Here is a 14,838-nt window from a genome sequence, read left to right as displayed (position 1 = left end):
ACAGATCTAAATATAAATCCTAAAATGATATAACTTCTAGAAGAAAACAGAGGAAAAAATCTTTGTGACCTTGGGTTAGGCAAACTTTCTTAGATGACACCAAGAGCATGATCTGTAAAAGAAAACACTGATAAATTGAAGTTAATGAAAGTTAAAAAAAACATTTACTCTTTGAAAGATAGAGAATTAAAATACAAGCCATGGACTGGGAGAAAATATTTGCAAAGCATATACCTGATAAAAGATTTATATCCAGAGCGTGTAAAGAACCCTCAAAACAAACAACCAATAAATGGTAGACAAAGGAGTTGAGCACGTAATCAAAGAAGATCTGTGAATGGCAAATAAATAACACATGAAAAGATGCCAAACACCATTAGTGATTAGGAAAGCACGAATTAGAACCACAGTGAAATGCCTCTATAGACCTGGGGTATCACAATGGCTAAAATTTAAAAGATGGACCATATCAAGTTTTGCCCAGGGTATGGAAGAACTGGAATGCTCGTACATTGCTGGTGGGAATATAAAATCATACAGCCAATTTGGAGAACAGTTCGATAGTTTCTTACAAAGTTAAACACCTACCATATGATCTAGCTCTTCCACTCCCAGTTATTCACCAAAGGGGAACGTGAAAGTCATAGCAACTTTAAATATAATAGCCTCAAACTAGAAACAACCCAAATGTCCATTGACAGGTCAATGGATGGACAAATTCAGCATATTTATATAATGTGATACTACTTAGCAATAAAATAACTATCGATACATGCAACATGAGTGGATCTCAAAATAATTACACTGATGCCAGCTATAAAGGATCACATTGCTGTATGATTCTATTTACATAAAATTCTAGAAAATGCCAACTCATTGATAGTGACAGAAAGCGGATCCATGGCTGTCCAGGGATGGGGGCGGGGGAGAGCAGAGACGGACAGGAGAGAGGGATTATAAGGGAGCACATGGAGATTTTGGGGGGTGATGGGTACTTTGATTATCTTGATTGCAGTGATGGTTTCAAGGATGTATATAAAAAAACTTACTGGGCTTCCCTGGTGGCGCAGTGGTTGAGAGTCCGCCTGCCAATGCAGGGGACACGGGTTCGCGCCCTGGTCCGGGAAGATCCCACATGCCGCGGAGCGGCTGGGCCCGTGAGCCATGACTGCTGAGCCTGCGCGTCCCGAGCCTGTGCTCCGCAACGGGAGAGGCCACAACAGCGAGAGGCACGCGTACCGGAAAAAAAAAAAAAAAAAAAAAAAAAAAACCTTACCAAATTGTATGTTTTAAATGCATGCAGTTTATGTCAATTATATTATACTTCACTAAAGTATTACGAGACTAAACTGAAGTAACACATGTAGAACACTAAAAGGGTCAGGCACAGTTTCCCAGTGGCTGGAAGCTGATGTCATTAAATTTTTTTTTTGGTTTTTGTTTTATTTTTTTAAACATCTTTATTGTGTCATGGGCTCGGGGGTGGGGAGGATAAGGTGGATGTGGTGAAGACTTAGAAAGAGGGGTTTGGCCACCAGGACAGGAGATACCGCAAATGGAGGCTTTTCTGTGAGCCCACGACACCCCCGTCCCAGGGAGAAGGGGGCCTCAGTCTGTGCTTTCCTCTGAGGATTGTTGTGGGGAGAGTGGTGGGGGGTAGGCAAGGTAGCCCTAGAGGAGGAGTTAGGTACATGGGGATCCCCCAACTCCCTGCTGTGTGACCTTGGGCAAGTTGCCTTCCCTCTCTGGGCCTCAGTTTCCTCATCTGTAGATGGGGGACAGTGATTTAAACAGCTCTTCCCTCACAGGGGGGTTGAGGACATGAGCCCTAAAAGCCATACAAATGGACACCCAGGAGTAGAGGGGCAGTGAGGGCAGTGGTCAGGGGCCAGGGGTGGAGTCGCCACGGGTCTGGGATTTAGATCCAAGCTGTGACCTTGGGAAGTTCCGTTCCTTAACTTCTCCGTGTCAGTTTCCTCAGCTGTAAAACAGGTTAACACAGTCCCTTCCTTGGAGAGTGGTGGTGAGAATTAATGAGGTGGTGCACACACAGCCTGGCACACAGTAAGCCCCCAACCGACCGTGGGCGGTGTCACTGGTGTTCTAAAGGGACGTGAATCGGAGGCACATTCATGCTCCTGGTCTCCGTCGACCCTGACTCTGACTTCTTACGTCTACAGAGCCTGGTCTCACTCTGCTTTGCTCTCTCTGCTTAGGGCACCCATACAATTTTTTCCCCATTTCTTGGGAATGGCCCAGGGAAGGGAGGATGTGTTGTTGGTGTCTGGCGTTTGCACTACATTTCCCCAAAGAAGCCTTGTTATCATGGTTAGTAGTGGTAGAAGCCATTAGGACTTTTGGTCCAACCCCAGTCTATAATAGAGTTTTAGGGAAAATTATATTTTGAACTTCAAAAAAACTTTAGAAACATAACATTCCTAAACTCTTGGAGAAGAATGAATATCTGTCTTGCACCCCTGCATGTCAGGCATGGTCTCAGTTCTTTGCATATGTTAATTTACTTAATTTTCACAATGATGCAATGAGATTGGTGGTATATGTCTTATTTATTTATTTTTTTCTGGCATATAATTTATTTTTAAAGTTAACCTTTTTGTGGGGGTAGGTAATTGAAGAGCCCTGTGAAGTTATAAGAAATAATACAGAGGTCTTTCCCTGTTCCTCCCCACTAAGCATAACTGTCGTTGCTGGAAATGACAAGAGAACCAAAGGAGCACTCTGTAAAGTGGACAGAGGAAGGCAGAGGGGTTAAGGGCCCCAGGACTGGAGGAACAACACGGCGGCAGGATGTCTTAGATCCCACCCACCCACAGAAGAAGGAGACCCAGGCCCAGTTTCTCTATTAGCCCCAACCTGGCCACAGAAGGCAACCCAGGTAAGCTCCTTCCTCACTGGATCTAATGGGACCCCTGCCCACACAATCAGGTGACACTGGCCAGATGGATCCTACCACAGCCCCCAGCTGGGCAAGCATTCATCCTCCTGTGGGGGAATTGATATTTAGCTGAATTTTAAAAAAAGAAAGGAATGAGAGAGATCTTGTGTACCCTTTGTCCAGTTTCCCCCAATGGTAACATCCTCTAAAACTGCAGGACTATATCACAATCAGGAGATTGACATTGATACAACCCACCTACCTTACTCAGATTTCCCCAGTTTTCACTTGTACTCGTTCATGAGTATGTGTGTTTACGTGGTACGGCCGGGGGTGGGGCCTCCTCTGCCCATTCTGACCCACTGTGGCCACACCAAAATGGTGGCCCCTACCTGCCCTGAGCTACCCCTCTTCCAGCCGGCTGCCACAGTTTAATGACTCTGTCTCCATGTTCCAAACTGAGATTCCCGAGAGGGGAGATCTGCTAACCTGGCCAGTGTGGACCAGGCGTCCACCTCAATACTGTTCATCAGCTGAGGGTCGCTGGTGGTATGGGAGTGGGAGAGGAACTTTGGGGCTGTGGGCTGAGCAGGGAGGAGTGGGTCAGGAGAAAATAATCAGTATTTCTAAAATGATGGAAGTTATGGTCCTTATTTTTCAGATAAGGAAATTGAAGCTCAGAGAGGTACAGTGAGTTGCTAAAGATAGCACAGCTAGCAAGCTGGGTAATCGCGATTTATACCTGAGGTTCAGCGGCAATCCAGACCGCAACCCTCAACACCTCTTGCTTTTCCGTCTCTTCCTCCCATCTGCTCCTCTCACCTGCCGCTTCCTGCTGGGCCAAGCAGAGCAGGAAACAGGGAAAAATGACTCCCCTGAGGTGAGAGATAATGGGGGCAGCTCCTGGGGCCGGTGAGGGTGAAAGTCCTGTTGCTCGCTGCCCCCTCAGCACCTGGGGCATCTGCAGACTCCCCCAGAGCCCTGCACCTGACACCGAGGTTGCCCCTGCTCTACTTCCAGAGCGGGCCTGAGGAAGTCAGTGCACCTGACCGTCATGCTCAATTATTCATGCCAGTAAGAGTTTAATTAAAATTTCACGACAGTCATCATGTTTCACCCAAACAGCTGATGATGGCCTTGGATTTTTGCCTGAGTCCAGCGGTCCCACAGCAGAGATCTTCATCCGAAGACTTTCAACCCTCACAAATCAGTTCTGACAACAAGCCCTCTTGTGATTGTCGCAAAGTCCAAAGTGGGGCAGATGCAGCACCCTGGTGACTGTGGTTGAAGAAGGCCCTCGCCGGAGCAGGGCTGTGGGGTCTGCTGGCCACTTGGTCCTGGCCTCTGGTTCCAGGAGACAGTCTCTGACATTTACCCAGCGAGATCCATGGGATGATTCCAGGTAAACAATGGCCAAGGATTTAAGAAGGGAGACTGCAGAGCGGGTTGTACCTGGAGGTTACAGAAAACCACATCCCTGCAGGGGCAGTGGGAGGGAGGGAATGTGTGTGCAACCCCTTCAGGGTGTCTTAGGGTTAGGCAGGTGACCTTGGGGCAGGTCCTCAGTTTCCCCACTTGGCAGGTGGAGCTGATGAACCCTCCTCCACAGGGCACTTGCGGGGGTCACAGGAGGGGCTGTGGGAAGCTCTGAGCACGCTGCCTGCACACAGTAGCTGCTCAGATAAGTGGCTGTTGACTTGAATTGGGTGCCAGATGACTTGCTGAGCTGGGTGGGTGGTGATGGGGAGCCCTGGCCTCCAGCCCTCCCCGTCCCACCGCTGATGGTCTGCGGAGGCTCTGGGCACCACTGGGCAGTGGGAGAGTGGGTCTACATGGAGGCCGACCGGACATGGAGACTCAGGGATGTGGGCAATAGACTTTCCTGCTCAAAGAGACAGCAGCACTTCGGAGGCAGCCCCAGCCATGGCTGATAGGAGGCCGGACAGCATTTAGAGAAACTGGGGCAGGTTAGAGATGGCCAGCAAGGTCAGGCCTTCCAGCAACAAAACAGAGCAAGGGTGTGTCCTGCAGGCAGGCGGAGCTCCACCCGCTGTGGGGCCCGGGAGCCGGTGGTGAGGGGAGATCCTGACTCGGGGTGAAGAAGGGCATGCATAAGATCTGAGAAGAGGGGCAGTGCCTGAGCCCAGAGCTCGGCTCAGGCCCTGGGAATGAGTGCAGCAGACCCTGCGGTACCCATCCATATCCCCTCTGCACCCACCGGCGCAGGGACCGCTGATGGAATAACTGGGGGTGTTCAGTGTAGTGTAGGCTCCGGGAGATAGCAAGGATTCTATGAGAGACGCTGCTTAGGACCCGGGGAGGAAACAGATCTCATCCTGGGAAGAAGCCATGGCAGAGTGAAAGGAGCAACTGGACTCAGAACAGCGAGATCTGGGTCTCCAGATCACTGTGTGACCCGAGGCAAGTCATATGACCTCTCTGCACATCTGCAGAACAAGGCGCTTCTAAGAGCCCTCCCAGAGCCTTGACTCTAAAGAGTTCTATGTGAATGCTCCCGTCCAGCCCCCACCTTAAATATGACCCGTGGCTTCCCAGCTCAAACCTGCCTCCTGCCAGAAGGCCAGTCAGCACCAGGAACCCACAGGGTGAGTCAGCAGGCCTCACGGTCGCTGCGTGACGCAGGTCTGGCAGTGACGGGGCTGCTCGGTTCATTAAAGTCTGGGGGTAATGTGCCCTCGCCCTTGGAGATGCCATTACGGGGTGGTTTCTGCAGCTTCCTCCTTGGGAGGGAAGAGAACGGGGAGAAGGGGCAGCGGGAGATGAACCTGACTCACACCCCTGGGGGAGAGGCTGACACGGCAAAGTTTTGTGCTGGTCTCAGCTTGGAGACTTAGATGCTGGAGGGGAGGCAGCCATTAGGCTCTTTCATCTCCTGCGACAGGAACCTCAGTGCGTAAACCTGGCTTGAGCTCAGAAGGGATTTATTGGTTTTATGCCACTGACAAGCTCAGGGATGAACCTTTAGTTCCACCTTGTTGCAGGGGCTCAAATGATGCTACCAGGATGTTCTCCATCTTTTAGCATCTCTCCCCCATGCAAGGCCATGCTCAGATCTCACTTCTTGGAGGCCAGATGGTTTTCCATCCAGACTGGAGTCCAGCAGAGAAGAGAGAGCTTCCTCAACAACTAATCAAAAGTCCTGGGCCGATTCCCATCGGCTCCAAGGGTCACACACCTATCCCTGAACTGATCTGGGTCAGTGGGAAGGAATATGGTGATTGGCTTAATCCAATCAAGAAAGATCCTGCAATCTGGAGGTGGGGTTGATCCAGCCTAAGCCTGGGATGGGCTGAGAGTAGGGGAGGGGGAAATTCTGGGGGAAATTACAGCTTTACTAGTAAAAGGGTGACAGGATACTGGATGGCAACAGCCTACAGATATGCTCCACTGGGTTAGGGTAGAGGGCAAGAATAGCTAATGTATAAAATCAAGAGGAATAGTGGGAGAAAAGCCTAATATCCTTGAAGCATGGCTGATCTTAATTCATCTTCCCAATAGTCTAATTAGAGTGTGAGTACTATTATCCTAAATCCAGAATCCTATATTTTAGTGTTGGAAGGATCTTCAAAAGCACCTGGTCTGACATCCTTATGTTTAGAGATGAGGCAACAGACCCAGAAACGTTAAGTGACTCCCTCAGGGTCACATGGTTCATTAGTAGAAGACTCAGGTCTTCCCAGACAGGTCGGTCCAGCCGGTGTCCACCTGCTCAGAGGTGCTGCTGAATTACAGTGAACGCTGTGCAAGGCAAGCCTGGCTCTCACGCAAACCAGGCAGGGCAGCCTACATGGGCTAGAGTCCATCCTGCCTTGGGTGAGTGGAAAAACGGGTCCCTCATCACCTCCCTGCCCCCACCCCCCCAGCATGGGCAGGTGTCTCAGTAGATACACCCAGCTGCGCCCTGCTGGAGACTCTCTCAGAGGATCCTGGGGCTCTTCACGTTTCACACTCCTGATCGGTAGCTGACCCCAACCTCTGCCACCTGGCCATGCCTCCCTGCAGGTCTGTGAAAGCAGAAAAATTAACTCCAAGAGTATGAAAAATGGTGAGAGTCTTCATGGTCATCTAGCCCAAAGCCTGCGTTTTATAGGAGGCAAACTGAGGCCCAGAAGAGGAGGGGCATTCCAGTGCAGGCAGAGCGATCCAGGTAGAATGGCTCCCGGCTCCCAGTCTGATGCTTTCCCACCACCCCACTGGCCTTGCTGGTTGCATGAGCCCTGAGCTGCCCTTCTTGTGGCCTCTGATGGGGACTACCAACCAGCCACATATTTACACACGGACAACCTCTCTCCCTTAAACAGTATCACACTTTGCAAGGTGTGTTAAACATGAAACAAATGAGGGCCAGAAAGCAGTTGGGGGTTGTCCAAGGTCAGCTGCCCAGCAGTCAGAGGTCAGGGCCAGCCCCCTGTGTCTCAGGACAGAAGCCTTTAAAGAGTTTGTGTCACTTACCCTCCTTGATCCCTGCAAGGCTGGAGTCCCTGTAACTGTTGCCCTGGTTATAGATGAAATAATGGGGCTCAGAGGGGCCCAGCCCTCTGGGCTCCCTCACACAGCTGGTCAGTGGTGAAGTGGGGGTGGGCCAGCGTGCCTGGAGTCCAGTCTGGTACCCTGTCACCCTGCACACTGTCACTTGTACAGTTGGGACTGGCCTTCCTGAGAGTAACTGGAACCTGATCAGTGGAGCTCTAGACAAGTCAGGGGTTATTTTTCTCACTCAGTGAATCATTGGGGTGGGAGGTGGTGAAAGCCCAGCAGCTCCAAGATACCATCTGGCCAGCTTCCTCCTGTATCTCCCCTCAGTGTCCTCAGGGTGTGCGGACGCCCTTGGGGTCACAGCGTGGCTGCTCCGCCTGGGCCTCCTTTCAGGCTGGGCAGCTGGCAGTCCTCTGGGAGAAGCCAGAGGCCCCTGCCCTTCCAGGGAATTTCCCAGAATGCCCCACAGCCACCTCTGCCCCGTCTCATTGGCTGGAGCTGTGTCACGTGACAGCCTGCAGAAGGATGGGAAATGTAATGTTTTTAAGTAGGGGAAATTGTTGTCCTGGACAAAATAGGGGTCGTGTCAGGAGGAAAGAAGAGGAGGGTGACTATTGGTGGGCAGCCTGCAGTCTCTGCCCCAACATTTACAATCTCATTTTCATGTTTGCTACCTCCCTGGATCCACACAAGCATGTTTGTTGTGATAAGGCAGCGAGAGGCTGAGCCACTTGCCCGGGACCCCACAGGAGTGGCCTGAGGAACCAGGCTAGCGCCCGGCTCCCTGCAGCTCCCCAGATCTGCCCTCCTGCCCCGCATTGTCTGCTCTCTCCTCTCTCGCCATCCCAATTCTCCGCTTCTCTGGCTCCCCAGACCAGATGGCGTCAGCACAGTCCTGCAGGCTGAAGATAGAGGCCAATTGTTTATCACTTATGGTTCTGACACAGACATACTTTCAGGCTGAAGTACCTTAAGCAAGTCTGCTATGGAAAGTCCAAACTCAGACCAATCCCCTGGTGTTAACACTCCCTCTCTCACATCCTGCTGGTGGGATATTCACTGGGGTAACCTTAGCGGAAGACAGCTGGGCAGTGTCTATCAAAATTCAAAATGCACATGTCCTTTGTCGCAGCAATTTAACTTCTAGGAGTTGATCATTCTGAAGTACGCTAGAGTACAAAGCTATGTAAGGATCTTCACTACAATGTTATTTGTAATAGCAAAGCTGGAGAAATCTAAACGTCTATCGGTAGGAGGCTGGTTCCTTAAATTATGGCACATTGAGTACGGAGCAGCCATTAAAATGATTGAATTTGGCCTCTATGATCTGACTTGGGAGAATGTCCATGATGTGTTTTTGTTTTGTTTTGTTTTGTTTTTTTGCCGTACGCGGGCCTCTCTCTGTTGTGGCCTCTCCCGTTGTGGAGCGCAGGCTCAGCGGCCATGGCTCACGGACCCAGCCGCTCCGCGACATGTGGGATCTTCCCGGACCGGGGCACGAACCCGTGTCTCCTGCATCGGCAGGCGGACTCTCAACCACTGCGCCACCAGGGAAGCCCCATGATGTGTTTTTGAATAAAGAAAGTAGACTGATGAAAAAGACAAATAGCATTATAAAGATTCTAATAATCTTGGTTTGTATACAGATAAGTGAGTATCTGGAAGGATATGTGCCTGTGTGAGAGACTCTCAGGAAAATTCCTCATGCATTGAGGCCCTCTCATTACATGAACTCTATGTCCCTTATCCAAGCCATTCGTGCCTGAGATCCCTTCCCTTTTTGCCTACGTCAGCAATGTTCCCATCTCTTCTGGATCATTCCAATCAGTGTACAAACACACCATCAATTCTCTAATCCCCCCCAAATAAAAACAAGTCAATATCCAACCTCTTCTGCTACTTTTGTTTCCCTTTACAATAAAACAAAACCCACGATTATTACTATCTTTAATTCCCCTCCTCCCAGTTTCTTTTCACTGCACTCGAATTGGATTTCATCCCTTCATACTCCACCATAACTGCCCTTGTCAAGGTCATCAATTACCTATGCACCGATAAATCCAATGGTCAACTTTCAATGACATTGGACCTATCAGTATTTGGAATAGTTGCTCATGGCTCTCAAACCTTCCCTCCTCTCTGCTCTGGGATCCCACCCTCTCTTGGTTTTCTCTGCTTCCCTGGTTACTCCTCCTCCATCTCCTTTGCTCATTCTTTCTTGACTTCTCAACCTGTAACCCTTGAGTTATTCTAGAGTTCTGCCATTGGTTCTCTTCTCCTTAGCCTCCCTCACCCCCTTGGGGACTTCACCAGACTTGTGGCCTTTACATGCCATTCATATGCTGATGGCTCCGAAATGTACATCTCAACCTGGACCTCTCCCTGAGCTTTAGGCTTATACATCCAGGTGTCTATTCATTCCTCCCTCCCTACCTTCCTGGCCTCCTGCCTCCCTTCTTCTCTTTCTTTCTTCCTACCTACCTCCTTCTTCCCCCTCTCTTTCTTTCTACCAAAAAATCATATATTATCTCTATAATTTGTGCACACAAGCTCATGCGTGTGTGTGAAACACCCTTACAAGCAAGAACTATTTTCAATAGAAAGCAATTCCACGCTTTACAAAAAAGATTTCCAGAGCCTTCCTTGAAATGCTACACTCTCCAGAGAGCTACAGAAAATGATTTTGATTTATAAACCCGTTTCTTTTATGCTCCAATGCACCCCTGAAAAACCTTCTCAATTTCTGTTTCAAGTTCTGTCCAATTCAACCAGTATTTTCCCATGTTCTTACTAAGAGCTGGGTGCTGTGCTTGGCACTGTGGGGGGACAGAGATGAATAAGATCCATGTTCCAAGGGAAACTGACACTGTCAACTCTCTTACAGAGAAGGCTTTTAAGAAGAACTTACCTGGGTAGCTGATGCCACAGGAAGTGTAACAAAACCCTAAGCACCATAAGCAGATTGAACTGACAGCCCGGAATGAATAAATGCCCCTGGTCTCTGACAAAAATTCTTTCCTTGATTGGACTCTAGCCTGGTTCCTCTGAACCCTCCTTTTGGCTAAGCCTAACCTTAGCTCTAAAGAACTGAACAAAACACTAACAGTTTCTAACAGCTCAAGGCCACATCCCTAGGATGTCCTTAGCCCCTATTAAAGAGCCTGCCTGACAAAGCTCAAGGATGCCCAAAGAAGTTTTGTTTGTTCCAGCCAACACCTGAAGATATGGCTGCTGTCTCCCAACCTTCATGGGAGGGCAGGAGCCTAACTCAATGAGTGCCACTTAGCAAACCCAGATGGGTTTTACGTGGACCAACCTTCCTTCTCACTCTTTGTAATTTTTCACTTTCCTGACTCTGCTCAAGACCCTGCCATTGCCTCTCTTCCTGATCATTCTCCCTTTAAAGCACCCAATCACCTCTGCACAGATTGGGGTAGAGCTCAGCTCTTTCCCTTAGTGTCAGTAGTTATTGAATAAATTCTGTTTTCACTGCTGTAACTAATGTCTGGCTGTGTTTATCCTCAACATCTCTCAGGCTGGTGGGGTAGCTGGAAGGGGCATAACTATACACAGAAGTGTAGCTGGGGGATGGCAGGGGGAGTAGCTGCCAAAGTCACCTAGATTTTCTCCTATGTTTTCTTCTAGAAATTTTATAGTTTGCATTTTACATTTAGGTCTATGATCAATTTTGTGTTAATTTTTGTGAAAGATGTTAAGGTCTGTGCCTGGGTTCATTTGTTTTTGCAAATAGTTATGCAATTATTCCAGCACCATTTGTTGCAAACACTATTATGTTTCCATTGACTTGCCACGCCCTTTTGTAAAAAACCAGTTGACTATTTTTATGTGGGTCTATTTTGGGGCTCTCTATTCTGTTCCACTGATCTAAGTGTCTAACTGTCATTGTCTTGAAAACTGTAGCTTTATAGTTAATCTTGAAATTGGATAATGTGAGTCTTCCGACTTTGTTCTTTTTCAGTATTATGTTTCCACATAAATCAGCTTGTTGATATCTACAAAATAACTTACTGGGATTTTGACTGGTATTGCATTGAGTCTATATGTCAAGTTGAAAAGAACTGATGTCTTAACAATATTGAACCTCAGTTCATGAATATGGACTGTCCCTTCTACTTAGACCTGCAAAAATTTCTTTTATCTGTGTTTTTTAGTATATAGATCCTGAACATGTTTTGTTATATATATACCTAAGTTCTTTGGTTTTTTGGTGCTATTGTAAGTTGTATTTAAAAAATTCAAATTCCATTTGTTCATTGCTGGTATGTAGAAAAGCAATAGACTTTTGTATATTAACCTTGTATCCTGTGGCCTTGCTATACTTATTTTAGGGTTTTTTTTTGCAGAATTTTGGTGATTTTCTGTAAAAAACCATGCCAACTATGAATGAAGACAGTGATATATACGCTTTTAATTTTTTTTTCATGTCTCATTGCACTAGCTAGGATTTCCAGTATGACATTGAATAGGAGTGATAAGAAAGAAGATATCCTTACTTTATTCTTGATCTTAATCTCACCATTAAGTATTGATATGATGTTGGCTGTAGGTTTTTTGTAGATGTTCTTTATTGTGTTGAAGAAGTTTTCCTCTATTCCTAGTTTGCTGAGAGGTTTCTGGTTTTTTTTTTTTTTTGAATGATGATGAATAGGCATTAGATTTTGTTAAATGCTTTTACTGCATCAATTGATATGATTTTTCTTCTTTAGCCTTTTGCTATGGTGGATTACACTGACTGATTTTCAAATGTTGAACTATCCTTGCATTTTCAAATGTTAACAGTTCTTGACAATACAGAGTCTTCTAGCCCATAAACCTGGAATAAAATCCACTTGGTTGACATATTCATCCTTGTTATACGTTGTCAGATTTGATTCACTAATACTTTCTTGATAATTTTTGTGTCTGTTCATAAGAGATATTGATCTGTACTTTTCTTTTGTTATAATGTCTTTTTTTTAAGGTATTGTGATACTATTGGCTTCATAGGATGAATTAAGATGTGTTCCCTCTGTTTCTATTTTTTGGAAAAGATTGTAGAGAATTGGTAATATTTCTTCCTTAAATGTTTGGTAGAATTCACCAGCAAAACCATCTGGGCCTGTTGTTTGCTTTTTTGGAAGACTTTAAAAGAATTATTGATTTGATTTCTTTAATAGCTGAAGGGTTATGCAGGTTATCTATTTGCCTTTCTGTGAGTGTTGGTAGTTTGTGTCTTTCAAGGAGCTGGTCCATTTCAGCTAAGTTATCAAATTTGTGTGCATAAAGTTGTTCCCTTATTATTCCCTTAGTATCTTTTTGATGTCCATGGGATCAGTACTGATGACCGTTTTTTCATTTCTGATATTGGTAATTTGTACATTCTCTCCTGTTTTCTTGTTCAGCCTGGCTAGAGAAGAGAAAAAAGCTCCTTAAATGATGAAACCATAAACTTCAAGGTCAGGTTTTACTAGTTTTTTGTAGATATTTTTGCTCTCTGGCACATGAAATGTTTCAGGAACATAATAATTGCATAATGTATTGAGTTGTTATATCTCAAAATGACAGAAGTTTTGAATACTACAACCTCCTAATCTTAAGAAGTTTAGAATTTTAACTTTCAGCAAGACATTAACAATTAACTGAGCATCTACTATGTGGCAGGCACTGTGCTGGGCCCTGGGATACAATGGTGAGCTAATTAGACATGTTTCCTATCTTCATGGTGACTGGTCTAACATGAGTCATGATATCACAAATAAATAAAAAGTTGCTACTGTGGTAAATTATATAGGGAGAAAGGGTCTATGATACCAATTCATAGAGGAATTTGACCAAGCTCAGGAAGTCAAGGAAGGCTTCCCCAAGGAAGAGACAATGGAGCTGAGGTCTCAAGATTGAGTAGAAGGTACCTAGGCAGAAAGTGAAATGTGTTTCTGGTAGGGGTGACAGCACATGCAGGGGCCCTGAGGTGGGAAGGACTACATCAATATTAAGTCTTGAAAGAAGGCCAGTGTATTTGGGGAGGACATAAGGCATGGAAGAGTGTTGGGAACTGATGCTGGAGAGGGCAAGGCCTGGCCAGGATGGAGTTGGGCCTTTATTCTAAGAGTTGTGGGAGTTGTTCCTGCTAAGACTGGTCCAAAACACTAAGACCACTCTCCAGCTCCCTCTTCTTTTCTCAGAAGGAAATGGGAGCTGGCAGAGAACTGTGTTCATCACCTATTGTCTTCATCATTTAGCCAGCTCTGTGGGGCATTCCCATGTAGTTGTTTCTTTTAAATAGTTTTATTGACATATAAGTTATAATAAAATTCACCCATTTTAAGAATATGATTCAGTGATTTTTAGTAAACTTCAAGAGTTGTGGAGAAAGTGGACATCCAACTTGTATTGGAAGTTTCGTATCACATATGACAAAGGAACAATTTCAAAGTGGGTGATGTGGAGAGGGGCAAGACGATTTTTCAGCAGTGTGTCCAGTGCCCTACCGTGGAAAAGGGAGGCAAGCACAAGACTGGACCAAACCTCCATGCTCTATTTGGGCGAAAAACAGTTCAGGACCCTGGATTCTCTTACGCAGATGTCATCAAGAACAAAGGCATGGGGCTTCCCTGGTGGCGCAGTGGTTGAGAGTCCGCCTGCCAATGCAGGGGACGCGAGTTCGTGCCTGGGTCCGGGAGGATCCCACATGCCGCGGAGCGGCTGCGCCTGTGAGCCATGGCCGCTGAGCCTGCGCGTCCGGAGCCTGTGCTCCGCGACGGGAGAGGCCACAGCGGTGAGAGGCCCGCGTACCGCAAAAAAAAAAAAAAAAAAAAAAAAAAAAAGAGAAATCTGTTGAGGTTCTGATTTAAACATTGCTAAAGTAAGCAGAATCGTGTGTGTCTCCTGCCTTTCCTGTGAAAATTGTAATTCAGAGTAAACAAACAGCTGAACAGAGGTTTCTTCCTTGTAGAAGAGTTACAACCAACAAATAAAGAAGAAATTATCAAAAAAAAAAAAAAAAGAACAAAGGCATCACTGGGGAGTATTTGGAGAATCCTAAGTAGTACATCCCTGGAACAAAAGTAATCTTCACTGGCATTAAGAAGGCAGAAAGCGTAGACTTAGTAACTTCTCTCAGAAAAGCTACTAATGAGTAATAGACGGCTACTGCCCTATTTATTACGGCACAGAAATGTCTATGACCTTTTTATGCATACTGTATCTAAACTGATCTCATATACCAGAATTCAGATGATGAATGGCTGCTAGAATATTTCTGTTGGACAGTCCTGATTTAAATAGGATTGGCTTGTGGCTAAATGATGATCAGCTTTTTGAGTTTTGATAGTAATTCTGGTTCAGCAAAGGCTGTCACTGTTTTCCCCTTCTAAAGATATGATGGAATTCGATTAGTAATGTTCAACTTTTCACAGAGATGGTGAATGCCATCTCAAAACCTATAG

At 46.4% G+C, this 14,838-nt stretch overlaps 1 pseudogene; it reads left to right on the top strand.

Annotated features, from left to right (window-relative positions):
- The first annotated feature begins 13,045 nt into the window (after positions 1 to 13,045).
- LOC132515579 (cytochrome c-like) lies at positions 13,046 to 14,532 on the top strand (annotated as a pseudogene).
- Positions 14,533 to 14,838: the final 306 nt, after the last annotated feature.

The sequence above is a fragment of the Lagenorhynchus albirostris genome, chromosome 2 (genome assembly GCF_949774975.1).
Source record: "Lagenorhynchus albirostris chromosome 2, mLagAlb1.1, whole genome shotgun sequence".
NCBI classification, from domain to species: domain Eukaryota; kingdom Metazoa; phylum Chordata; class Mammalia; order Artiodactyla; family Delphinidae; genus Lagenorhynchus; species Lagenorhynchus albirostris.
This window is presented reverse-complemented; position numbering and strand designations above follow the sequence as displayed.